Below are 13,971 nucleotides of genomic sequence, written 5' to 3' on the forward strand. Positions count from 1 at the left end.
TGTCCTGGTCACAAGAAAATGGCCGCTTACACAGTAAGCTGGTATGAGCAGCCATTTTTTTTTTTATGTAGATTGTGAGCACCACATAGAGCTCTCAATATACATTTTTTTCCTATCAGTATGTCTTTGGAGTATGGGATGGAAATACACGCAAACACAGGGAGAACATGCAAACTCCTTGCAGATGGTTTTTTGCCCTTGGCAGGATTCGAACCGAGGACCCCAGTGCTGCAGGGCTGTGGTGCTAACCACTGAGTCACCACATGGCCCCTTAAGTGGCCATTTTCTTGTGGCCCAGCATGCGCCGTCGACTGTCCCCGAGGCCTAGTAGATTGAAACCGAGGATGGAAGAAGACACAGGGAGAGGGCGTTCCAGAAGAAGATGGAGGCGGCGCTGGAGAGTTCTCTTGCAGCATTGGGGACACCCCCAGTGCTGCGAAAGAACTCATTTGCATACCGAAGAAAAACGGGATTTCTACCGAACGGCGGCGCGGAGAAGACATCTAAAGATAGGAGAAGAATAGGCTTTCTTAAGGCTATTCCTACGTGTTAGGGAGAAAAAAAGGGAATCCAATGATAGAATCCCTTTAAGCATTAGTTCACCCAACCCATAAACTACTGCCTATTATCTCAGTATGGCCATCACAGCGACGCAAACAGAAAGGCGGACAGTAATTATATGCTCACCGGACTTGGCAGTATTGTCAATTATACCTAAATTATCTCATAGATCTCATAGCGCTCAATTATTTTATTCTGAAAGCAGCTTTATTAATGCGTCGGTGGCGTTTCTTTTTTAATATGAATAAAAACCCCACAGTTAATAATGTTTGCGCGATGCAGATAAACAAGAGCCGCTGTAAAAATGCCAGCGCATTCAAAAGCAAGCAAATTTCCTTCTCCGTGATAGATTCTCGATCTCGCTAAATTAAAAGAACGGACAAAAGGGTGATAACTTCACTTTAATGACAGAAAAGTGGAAAATAATGCACCTGGGACTCAATAATCGAATGACAGAAGGCAGGATTAATAGCTAATGCGATTCATAGGCGGTTATTATGTCCGCTGAATTAAAGGTAGGCTAGCAATACTGCCGAGCAGTGGGGGGAAAGCAGCGTGGCGCTCACTTCAATAGGTAGAGGTATTAGGAACAGAGCGAGCAAGATAGTGATGCCAGGGCACTGATAAATTTCAAGACAATGCAGAACGGACTGGTAAAATGCTGCAAGGTCTTCATTTATATCGGGAAGTATTTCATGTACTTCAAAAAGCTTATCGTACCGTACAGCAGGGAAATACATCTAAAAAAGTGAGATACCGGCAACAAAGGCCACGCTGCGCAAGTGTCTGGCGGAGGGATAACAGGCGCCAGGTCTTAGGGAGCTACTTGTCTCTGTCCAACAGGCATCGCTTGCGGCAGGCCTGGTATAGAGGGGTTACCTCGTTATTGTCCAAGGCCTACGTAACGTCAGGACACCTGAACACAAGAAGTGAGAGGGTACTCATCTGTGTCGGGAGGTTCTGCTATTTGTCTACCTGAAAATTCCCTTAGGGTAAGTTCACACAAAGATTTTTGGAAATCCTATTGAAATCAATGGGAGCCGGTCAGTTCTATTTTCCGGGAGCCATTTGTTTCGGCTCCCGTAAAAATAATTGGCCTCACGACATCCACCTGAAGACACTCCCTCCTCCCGACTAGACGCTTTCATTTGGGCCTAATCCGGAGCAGGGTGCGTGACTGTTGTGGCATTTCCGGCCCATGGGGCCCTGGTCTGAACGAGGTTGTGACATTACAAAGACTCATCCCCTAGACCCTACAGGATAGTGGCTTAGGCCGGGACCCCACGGACCGGAAATGTCGCGGCGGAAAAAATCACAATGTTTTGCAGTACTTACAAAGTGGATGGGATTTATGCCCTTGCCCACTTTGTGGGAAAAAAAAAATTGCAGCGCGGACACACCGCGACTTCCATTGAGTTTCGAAAATTGCAGCATGTCAATTATATCTCCGGAAACGCCGGCGGCTTCTGCATAGATATTAATTGTAACAGAAAGTCCGCGGAGGAAAACTCTGTGAAAACGCTGCGGGAAGAACTGCGATGCGTTCACACACGCTTTAGGTGGGGCCTTAGCTTATGGGTAAGTTCAGATGGTGTTCTTTGGACTGGAACCTGAGGCGGTCCAAAAAATGGGCAGCCGCGACTGAATGCTGGTGCACTGCATCGGCATCCAGCCGCGCACTCCGCTCTGAATTAGGCCCAATGAATTGGCCTAGCCGGGAGGAGGGAGTGTCTTCAGGCCGAATCGCATGGCATGATTTCAATGGGAGCCATCTTTTTGGTCAGGATTTTGAGGCGAATGCGGCCTCAAAATCCTGACCAAAAATCTCTGTGTGGTCTGCCCAAGGATCAGGACAACGGGAGTCCAAAATATCCCCTACACCCTCCCAGTGAATGGATCACCAGTACTCTTGTATGACCAGCAGTCTATTCACTGCTATGGGGTGGCCAAGTATTAAAGGCCTTGCAACCCCTTAGCAGTGAATGAAGAGTCACATAAGTACACCGGCGCCTCATTCAAAGGGAGAACGCAGTTGGACTTTTCTCCACATCGCTGGGACACTCGGAGGTTGGACCATATCAATCTGACTGATAAGTGTCTGTAATGATACAAACCCTTTAAGCCTAGAGTCACACAGGACGGGGCCTCCTCTAAGTTCCAGCTTAAACCGGGCTCTATTGATTCAATGGGAGGCCGATGCTGATTTTATTTTCGATATCGGAAAAATAAGCATTATACTCGATATTTAGGTGTGGAATTTGACAAGATAGATTATCAGTATATGATCTGTAGTGGTCATACTCCCATACCCCCCACGCAGTTAATTTTGCTAGTAGCACCACTCCCATTCAGGTTAGCGCTGTAATTCCCTGGAATCACCACTATATAGTATATGGCGCTATTACTGCACACCAGTTGATCTGTGCAGGGTCTGGGTGTCGGAGCCCAACAGATCACATACTGACCTATCCTGTAGCATCATAGCCAAAAAAAATGGGATTCTTATGTTATCACTTGTCTGGTCTATTTTAATAGACTTCATCTGTATTGAGATTAGGGAGGATTTACCTTCCAAGACGTATTCTACTCAATGTATTTGTTTTTAAGTTTCGTGTTATCCTATATAGTTCATCATTTTTTTGTCCGAGCTCAGTTTTTCGTATTATTCCTGGAAGATCTGGCTCTTTGTAACGTGTGCTAAAAATATCAGCTAGACCCAGGTGTCGTGGTAGAAGCTGATGTGAAGACAGGCAGAATGGCAGAATCCGACTCCCCATACAGTCAAGCATGAAAATAGTCTAAGCACGCGCAGTATACGGTATAAGTTCATCGGAGCGGTTTTCCACATGGGGCTAGATCATCCCTGCGGCAAAAGAGAATGTGCCTTACCTACGAGGAACTGCAGGCCTGGTAACGTCTACACCGGCTTGTATCCTATCCTACTAATCCTACTAATTCCTAGTTTGTGAGTTTGGATGTTTGTTCCCTAATCACGCCTAAACGACTGAACGGATTTGAGGGAAATTTGGCAAATACTTACCTTGGGTCCCAGATTGATACATAGGCTACTTTATAGAGCCCTACCCCACCGGACTTCATGGTAAATTACGCTGGTGTTCACTCCGGTAGAGATGACATCATCCCAGGCCCTAGAGAAGTCAGTGGATTGGCTCGCGCTGCAGTGTGGGTGGAGCTATCAGCCCAGGCTGCAAGATAAAGAAGATGGCGGCGCTCACTCGCTCAGGAGAGGACCGCAGGGGTGGGGGGGTTCAGCGGGAGTGGAGCCTTGAGGTAGGCGCGTGGGTCACTGCAAGAAGGGAGACCGGGTGGGGAGGGTGGGGTTTGCCATGGGAGGTGGGGGGGGGAGCAGAGGTCAGGGTTTTGCGCGGGAGGGGGGCTGCAACGGGAGGGGGGCCGTGGGGGAGAAGGGGGTGCTGCCGGAGCTCAGTGCTGCGGGAGAGGAGGGGCCTAGGCACAGCATACCATAACCACCACCAATTGCTTACATGTACACGGCTCAGCGCCAATGCTGACCCGCAGACGAATTGGAAGGCAGATGCTAGTCTGACATAGATACGGAAACGCCCCTGCCTTCATCATGGGTTGCTCCAATTCGTGCACAATCCCTTTAAGCAATTGCCCCATATAAGCAGGTGTTACCAAATACAACAAATTGTACAAATGTACAACTACAGACCCCTGTAGTGAATACCAGGCGCAACTCCGTAATATTCATTGAAGTATCCCTTTAAGAACATGACTTTTGTGAATACAACGAGCCACATGTCGCACACATGATCTACCGTTTGGCCGGACTTTTTCGCTTCACGCTGAGAATCCATTTCAGCCCTTTAAATATCACAAAGTACATTTCCGTGGTTAGTAGGAAAATGCGTGTAACACATGGCTTTCTGCTGCAAACGGCACTTTTCAAATTACAGGGTTTTTATGCCGTTAGGATTCCTGGTTACACCAACTTTGCTTTATTTTTATTCTAAACAGATTGCATAAGGAACGGCGCACTGGACTGCGGAGCTTGCAGTCTATAAATCACCAGTTTATGGGTTTGGAGGCGACCAAGACAACATTTGCATGGGGCTAGTGTGTTTTCTCTTTGCTTATGTGGCTTCCTCATCCTATTTTAGTCTCACCCAACATCCGATCATTAGTATTGGTACTAGCGTATGTCCAAGCGTGGGGAAAGTGGAGGTAGGAGAGCTGAGTGAATGGCGGACATGACGGCAGCAGAGCTGAGTGTATGGTGGGAGCAGGCTGTGTGCAGAGTGGAAACCTGAAAGCAGCAGAATTGTGGGTGTAGGGAAAGTATAGAGGTAGCAGAGCTGTGTGTGAAGGGAGGAACACATGGGGGCAGAGGAGGAAACATGGAGGTAACAGAGCTGTGAATATGATGAGCATGGAGACCACAGAGATGTGTGTGTAGGTAACATGGAGGTAGCAGAGCTGTGTGTGTAGGGAATGCAAGGGTAGCAGAGCTGTGTGTGGGGAAAGTAAAGGTAGCATAGCTGTGTGTGTGGGGAATGTAAAGGTAGCAGAGCTGGGTGTGTGGGGAATGTAAAGGTAGCAGAGCTGGGTGTGTGGGGAAGGTGAGGGTAGCAGAGCTGGGTGTGTGGGGAAGGTGAGGGTAGGAGAGCTGTGTGTGTGGGGAAGGTGAGGGTAGCAGAGCTGTGTGTGGGGAAAGTAAAGGTAGCATAGCTGTGTGTGTGGGGAATGTAAAGGTAGCAGAGCTGGGTGTGTGGGGAAGGTGAGGGTAGCAGAGCTGGGTGTGTGGGGAAGGTGAGGGTAGGAGAGCTGTGTGTGTGGGGAAGGTGAGGGTAGCAGAGCTGGGTGTGTGGGGAAGGTGAGGGTAGGAGAGCTGTGTGTGTGGGGAAGGTGAGGGTAGCAGAGCTGTGTGTGTAGGGAATGTAAAGGTAGCAGAGCTGTGTGAGGGGGGGAAGGTGAGGGTAGCAGAGCTGTGTGTGTGGGGAAGTTGAGGGTAGCAGAGCTGTGTGTGTGTAGAGAACATGGAGGTAATAGAGATGTGTGGGGGGAGAACATGGAGGCAGCAGAGCTGTGTATGAAAGAAGAATAAGCAGAACAGAGGCAGTATACAGAGGCAGTATACACAGGCGGTATACACAGGCGGTATACAGAGGCAGTATACAGAGGCGGTATACAGAGGCATTATACAGAGGCAGTATACAGAGGCGGTATACAAAGGCGGTATATAGAGGCGGTATATAGAGGCAGTATACAGAGGCAGTATATAGAGGCAGTATACAGAGGCAGCAAACAGCTGAAAAAGCAGAATAGAGGCCAAATAATAATTTAGTTGAATATATCTGACTTTTTTCTTCTGAATGGGATTTAGTACGGTAGTGGAGGGTCCAAAAGGGGGCTCCCGCTGTTAGAAAGTTTGGGGACCACTGCACTATAGTTTGTGGCAGCACTATGTAAGGGTAAAAGCACTGCATGTAAAATAGTCCAGGGAGCCGTCTGTTGTGTGACACCGCCATGATGACTCTGTAATTGTGCTCTCATTGCGGTGTCACCTTGTCCTGGCCGGGAGATGCAGTAACTGCACCCTATATACCGCTGTCATCACAGGACACTGATCAAGGGTGACAGCCAAAATGTGACGCTAATGGTCATACTGCTGGCAGGGGTAGTTATAAGGGCAAAGGGTGCAAGGCTGCCAGGGGAGTCAGAGACGGTTTACTAGTATCAGACATGGATCCTGTGCTCATATACAGAAAACCTTATATGGATGGAGATATATATATATATATATATATATATATATATATATATATATATATATTAGATCGATCTATTCTAACGTTCATCTTTGTAGCTATGATCACCACTGGGGTTGAGCCGATCTTGAGATTTCAGGATCGATTTTAAAATCCGTTTTCCGATCATTTTCCAGCCGATCCCGATCGGGAAATGTGCTCGATCGCCGATCAGGATCAGATCTTTCCCAATCACTCACCCTAATCACCACCATTGGTATGACGGGGCAGCATTGTATTAGTAGTGTGAAATATACCTACAGACGCCCTTTATACCACTGGTGGTGGATCCAGTTGTTATTTGGGAGGTCTAGCACCAATCTAATGTATATAAGGGGATTGCAGCCTCCCGAATCCCAAGGGATACTTGTGGTTTCTTATTGTAAGTGTATGTCTGGTGTATAAATTTTGCAATAGTCTGTGTGTATAAATGACAAGTTTAGGAGCCGACGTATTGTCCTCTGGGTGGGATTCTCTTGTAAAACTTTCTGCAACTTTTCGAGTTGACTGCATGCAATCTATATCATTAGTCGCTGCTGTTCCCATAAGCCCTGCTATACGCCAAGGGGTAGAGCATAGAAAGCATAGGAAATGCTGGAACATCCAATGTGAACGGTCCCTGACCACAGGCAAGGACTCCCGCTCCTCGTTCTTTGCCTTAGGGGTGGAGGTCGGAGGGGGAGGGTATAGCTGCCATGGAAAGCACATACTGTCCAACCTAATAAATCTCCCTGACTTTGGGTAAGACAGAGCCGGGCCTGTGAGCGGCCTGAGCACAGCCTAGTCCTTGTCATTGACAAAATGTTGTTTTTTTTCCTACAGATTTAGGGCAACTCTCGGTTAGAAGAAACCGGGAATTGTCTAATACCTTCTGAATAGAGGTACACATGAGATGCCCGGCGCCGCTCGTGCCAGCGTTCAATGGCTCTCTCACAAGATCAGGCTGAAAATTCCTTCGGCTACTTCGCTGCTTTGGAAAATCCAGCTCAGATCCTCCTGGGGAGCTCAGAAAAATCGGCTGAAATGTTCATTTATTTTATTTTTTTTCTCTCCCCCTCCTAAAGGCTTTGAGCGAACAGAACAATCCTTCATGTGTTTTCATCTCGGTGCCTGATTTAACAGTGTGTTTTATACCTTATTTAATATGAATGTAAATCTCGCACTTCAAGACACATCAAGAGGCTAATAAGAATTTGTGACTACTGAAGTACTTCCATACCGCACCACTGGCAAGTCGCATTAGCTCGAAAATTGTCCACTAAAGGGAAAAAAAATAAGAAAGGAAAGGGATAAAATGATTCGGCTCTTATGTGCTTTAGGCTGCTGTTCTAAACAAGCGATCCGGCTTTATAGCAACACCGTGCCGATAGTGACCCTTCCTTTGTACATCGCTCCCTTAGGTACCCGCTACACCACACCGATCACCGCAGCATAAAATTGTCACGGCCTAAAAGGAACGCAGCACCAAGTTTTATTTATTGGAATCAGTGAAATGGATCAGATTATTCTAATCTTGTTTTACGTTTTGATTGTAGATTTTATTCATTCCGTTTTCTGTACGTGATTACGAGGGCGGCCATCTTGCCTGAGCTTTTTCTCCGTCCTGTTAACAGCATTTAAGGATCTGTTTGAGGGCCCATTCACACGGAGTAAACGCGCGCTCGTTTTGGCAAAATACATGTGTAAAAAATAAGACTCCCATTGACCTCAATGACATTTTTTACACGTGTATTTTGCCAAAATGAGCGCGCGTGTGAATGGACCCTTAGGCTCCGCTCTCATGGAGTAACACTCCGCTCATTTAGACGCATAAACACGTGTCAGAGCGAGGCGCTTCAAAACAGATCCCATTGACTTCAATGGGTGCCGGCTTATGAGCGCGACACATTGAAATCAATGGGTTACAAAGCCTCCCATTGATTTCAATGTGTAGCGCGTGTAAGCCGGCACCCATTGAAGTCAATGGGATCTGTTTTGAAGCACCGCGCTCTGACACGTGTTTACGCGTCTAAATGAGCGGCGCATTACTCTGTGAGAATGAAGCCTTAGGGTGCATTCACACTACGGATACGGTGACTGATTCTGAACGTTAAAACACGTTCAGAATCAGCGCGTATAAAGCAGATCCCATTCATTTCAATGGGAGCCGGCATACGAGCGCTCCCCATAGAAATGAATGGGCTGCTTTTTTCTCTACAAGCGCTCCCATTGAAGTGAATGGGAAGTGCTGGCGTGCACGGCTCGCCGTGTGAAGGGGCCCGGCGCTCGGCTCAGTGCGAGCCGTACATGCGAGCGCTTCCCATTCACTTTAATGGGATCGCTCGTAGAGAAAAAAGCAGCCCATTCATTTCAATGGGGAGCTCTCGTACGCCGGCTCCCATTGAAATGAATGGGATGTGCTTTATACGCGCTGATTCTGAACGTGTTTTAACGTTCAGAATCAGTCACCGTATCCGTAGTGTGAATGCACCCAGAGTACAGTCATGGCATGGCACATTGGAGCCGACTCATTGAGGTCTGTGGATGAATGTTCTAGATATGTTCTGTGCAAGGGAGAGGGAGGATATAAACCCTGATATAATCTATTGTCCGTAATAATGGGTGAGCGGTGTCTATAAAGATGGGTGTAAGGCCGGAGGTCTGCTAGAAAATGGAGAGAAATTTGGGGTGGAAGTCTTGTCTCAAATTTCTCTTCATTTCCCAGTGTGTGAACAGGCCCTAAGGCTGGGTTCACATGGGGTATTTTGGTCTCCAAAATACGGGTAGCTGCAACTGGATGCTGGTATAGTGCACCGGCATCCAGTCGCGCACTCCGCTCCAGAGTAGGCCCAAATGAATGAGCCTAGTCAGGAGGAGGCAGATTTGCAAGGCGACTCGGCCTGAAGAATGATTTCGATGGGAGCCATCTTTCTGGTCAGGATTTTGAGGCAGATACGGCCTCAAAATCCTGACCAAAATACCCCGTGTGAACTCAGCCTAAGAGTGCACGATCAAGTCGTGGTAGTCACGTGCAGCCGAAACCCCACCTGCTTGTGGCTGCCATTGATCACACCATTGTACATTATAAGGCTAAGGCCAGAAGTTACGAAAGTATTTTAGAAATTAGAAACACTGGGGAGGGGGAGGTTCATCATTCCCTCTATGTCAAAAAATTGCTGTAAAGAGATGATATTAAGGTGACCAATTCTTGCGTCAAATGTGTGCCTCAAACCCTGATCCGTACCTCACCCGCCACGTTCTCCAAATGTGGGTGTTGTGGGATGAGGATTGGGGTGAGCCAAGGCAAGGGACACCTTAAGCCCGGCTGATCTATTAAAACTCGCACCAGTTCCTGGCAAGACTTCGAATGGAAATCTAAGCCAATAGATTTCCATTCCAGAGCCAAGGCCTCAAACAGATTTGTGAAGGGGCTACAACCTCCTCGTAAATCTGTCCCTATGCCAGTTGGACCGTTTATTAAGACCGGCCAGTCCTAATAAATTTTCCTCACTGTGTGAGATTTTATTTAATCAGAGACACACCTTTCATTGGCGGAAACTTTTTTGTTGTTGTGGATTTTGTTGCGTTTTTTTGAGCCAAAGCCAAGAATGGCTGAAAAAGGAATGAGAGCTGTATAGGAAGTTCTTAGGCTCCGTTTCCATGGAGTAACCCGCCGCTCATTCTGACTTGTAAACACGTGTTAGAGTCAGCGCTTCAAAACAGATCCCATTGACTTCAATGGGTGCCAGCTTATGCGCGCTACACATTGAAGTCAATGGGATCTGTTTTGAAGCGCTCACTCTGTTTACGTGTCTAAATGAGCGGCGCGTTACTCCGTGGGAACAGGTCCTAATCCTAGACAGTCTAAGGGCCGGTCCATACATGCTGATGTGTTCCGTCTGGAAGGAGTCCACATGAGGACCCTCTCGGCCGGAATACAAGTGCAACTGCAAGTGCTGTGCAGTTCAAGCGCACAGACCTCATAGACTATAATGGGGTCCGTCTGCTTGCCGCGCACTGCTCGCATGAATCATTCGTGCGGGCAGTGTGCGGCAAGCCCACGGACCCCATTATAATCTGTGGGGTCCGTGTGCTTGAACTGCACAGTGCTTGCAGTTGCGCTTGTGTTCCGTCCGGAAGGGTCCTCATGCAGACTCCTTCCGGACGGAACACATCAGCATGTGTGAAGCGGGCATTAGGTTAAGTTCAGACCGGAATTTGACGCGGGAAGCCGCCTCAGAATTGGGACCAAAAAACGCCTCCCGTGGCTAGCTGCGACTAGAAACCGGTGCACTTCGCTGGTATCCAGTTGCAGCATTTCGCTCCGGATTAGGCCCAAATGAATGGGCCTAGTCAGGAGGTAGTTTCGCGCCGTGGAATCCAAGGCAAGATAGGGCAGCTCGCTTCTTTTTTCCGCGAGCGGGAAGAAACCGGTAGCGGAAAAAAAAAGTGAATGTCTCCCATTGAAGTCAATGGGAGGCGTTTTTTGGAGCCGGATTCCGTGTCAAAATCTGGTCCAAAAACCCCCTGTGGAAACTTACCCTTATACTACATCAGATTTATCACAGTGGCTGGTGCCGGATATCTTTACAGTTTAGTCTAACTTTACAACACCTATTAGTTGGCGCAGCTTTCAACAAAAAAAAATGTCCAAAATTAATAATAATAATTAGTGTTGATCCAGTATTATTCGATCGAATATCTCGCCGCCATAGGAATGCGTGTAAGGGGTTAAACGCTTTGAATATTCGGCCGATTACACGCATTCCTATGGCGGCGAGATATTCGATCGAATCACTAATAATAATAATATTAATTATAATAATTTTTTTCTATATCGCCAACATATTCTGCAGAATTCCGGCGCTCTCATCAGTCAATCCGCCCATTTTCTTTCCTCACTCCCTTCTCTATCATCTCCCTTAATATCTTCATCTACAGTCGGACCCTTTAATCCGGTATCCTATAATCCAGACTAAACTATAGTCATCCAGACACTCTATCCATCAGTCGCCCGGATCCAGCTCGGGGTCATTACAATATGGCAGACGCCGGACGCCGCTTGCTCGCCTATAATTGATGTCACTCCTGGGCCTTGTGTTGAACATGGAAACAGGTCTGTAAGGTTTTTTTGTGTGTGGGGTCCTAAGTGTTATATCAAAGGACCAAGCAGGCGGATCTGCTGGAAAGATCACGCTGTGCGTCTCCTCGCTTTCCTCCAGGGATGTGTGTGTGTGTATGGAGGGGAAGAGAAGGAGGGAGCGCCGCAGATGGGAACTTTGTTACAGCCGCATTCTGCTTTTAATTAACAAACTCCAATCCTACTTAGCAGCACCGCCCGGGGGTCTCGGCTCTACAATATGCGACAACTGTCTCTCAGATATTCCCTAATTAAAAAGGGATAAAACGTGAGCAGGGGGCCGGATGGGTGCTACACTGATCCTACCACGTCCGAAGTACTCGTTAGACCCCAGAACTGGGAGGGAAAGTTTTAGAAGTGGGAAATGAGGATGTGACAAGTGATGCCCAAAATACTATATGGACTGTCTCCGCAGCGCCACCTAGTGCCTGCAAACAAATATGTCATGAGGACCACAAATACTCTTTTATTTTAGGGCAGGGGAGATCTGTTTAAATCATTGATCGTATCTTGTCTTCTATATGATACGTTCACATCTATAGTCTATAATCCGTTCATAGGTTCAGTCATAAAGTCTCTATTACATATATACTGTATATTGATTTTTTTTGTATATGTTCTATTATATATATTTATTATTTATTATTATTATAATATATATATATATATATATATATATATATATATATATATATATATTAGACCAGTGGCGTAACTAGGAATAGTGGGGAACCGCGGCGAACATGACGTGGGGCCCCCCTTCCTGACCGACGCTGAAGACTCCGACCAACCCCCCCCGCATTCCTGCACGAACTATTATGCCCTTTAGTGGCCCCATCACTCAGTATTATGTCCCATAGTGGCCTCATCACTCAGTACCATGCCCCTTACAGGCCCCATTACCCAGTATTATACCCCATAGTTACCCCTGCACACAGTATTATGCCCCATAGTGGCCCCTGCACACAGTATTACCCCCCATAGTGACCCCTGCACACAGTATTATCCCCCATAGTGGCCCCTGCACACAGTATTATGTCCCATAGTGGCCCCTGCACACAGTATTATCCCCCATAGTGTCCCCTGCACACAGTATTATGCCCCATAGTGGCCCCTGCACACAGTATTATACCCCATAGTTACCCCTGCACACAGTATTATCCCCCATAGTGTCCCCTGCACACAGTATTATGCCCCATAGTGGCCCCTGCACACAGTATTATGTCCCATAGTGGCCCCTGCACACAGTATTATGCCCCATAGTGGCCCCTGCACACAGTATTATACCCCATAGTTACCCCTGCACACAGTATTATGCCCCATAGTGGCCCCTGCACACAGTATTATACCCCATAGTTACCCCTGCACACAGTATTATGCCCCATAGTGGCCCCTGCACACAGTATTATCCCCCATAGTGTCCCCTGCACACAGTATTATGCCCCATAGTGGCCCCTGCACACAGTATTATACCCCATAGTTACCCCTGCACACAGTATTATCCCCCATAGTGTCCCCTGCACACAGTATTATGCCCCATAGTGGCCCCTGCACACAGTATTATACCCCATAGTTATCCCTGCACACAGTATTAACCCCCATAGTGGCCCCTGCACACAGTATTATCCCCCATAGTGTCCCCTGCACACAGTATTATGCCTCATAGTGGCCCCTGCACACAGTATTATGCCCCATAGTGGCCCCTGCACACAGTATTATACCCTATAGTTACCCCTGCACACAGTATTATCCCCCATAGTGTCCCCTGCACACAGTATTATGTCCCATAGTGGCCCCTGCACACAGTATTATGCCCCATAGTGGCCCCTGCACACAGTATTATACCCCATAGTTACCCCTGCACACAGTATTATGCCCCTTAGTGGCCCCATCACTCAGTATTATGTCCCATAGTGGCCCCATCACTCAGTACCATGCCCCTTAGAGGCCCCATTACCCAGTATTATCCCCCATAGTGTCCCCTGCACACAGTATTATGCCCCATAGTGGCCCCTGCACACAGTATTATACCCCATAGTTACCCCTGCACACAGTATTATCCCCCATAGTGTCCCCTGCACACAGTATTATGCCCCATAGTGGCCCCTGCACACAGTATTATCCCCCATAGTGTCCCCTGCACACAGTATTATGCCCCATAGTGGCCCCTGCACACAGTATTATCCCCCATAGTGGCCCCATCATCCAGTATTATCCCCCATAGTGGCCCCTGCACACAGCATTATACCCCATAGTGGCTCCATCACCCAGTATTATGCTCCATTGTGGACACCCATTAACAATTATTATACTCTGGGGTCTTTTCAGACCCCAGAGTGTAGTAATCGGAGACCAAGAGGGGGATACAAACATAAACACTATTATTCACCTATCCCTGCACTCCTCGCTGTCGGCTATCTTCAGGGACATCATGTGACTGGGGGCCTGCGTCACGACACATAACGATGCAGGCACCGGTCATGTGACATCTGAGACGTC

General features: G+C 47.6%; 1 protein-coding gene and 1 long non-coding RNA gene across 3 annotated transcripts in view; both read left to right on the forward strand.

The window, feature by feature from the left end:
• Positions 1 to 13,971, forward strand: part of SDK2 (sidekick cell adhesion molecule 2) — a 495,641-nt gene that overhangs the window by 61,964 nt on the left and 419,706 nt on the right. The gene's annotated exons all lie outside the window — the stretch shown is intronic.
• LOC142209249 (uncharacterized) lies at positions 5,305 to 5,632 on the forward strand. The gene is made up of 3 exons (XR_012716936.1): positions 5,305 to 5,483; positions 5,517 to 5,554; positions 5,589 to 5,632. It is a non-coding gene; the product is annotated as an uncharacterized LOC142209249 (long non-coding RNA).

Source organism: Leptodactylus fuscus, chromosome 6 (assembly GCF_031893055.1).
Source record: "Leptodactylus fuscus isolate aLepFus1 chromosome 6, aLepFus1.hap2, whole genome shotgun sequence".
Lineage (NCBI taxonomy): Eukaryota > Metazoa > Chordata > Amphibia > Anura > Leptodactylidae > Leptodactylus > Leptodactylus fuscus.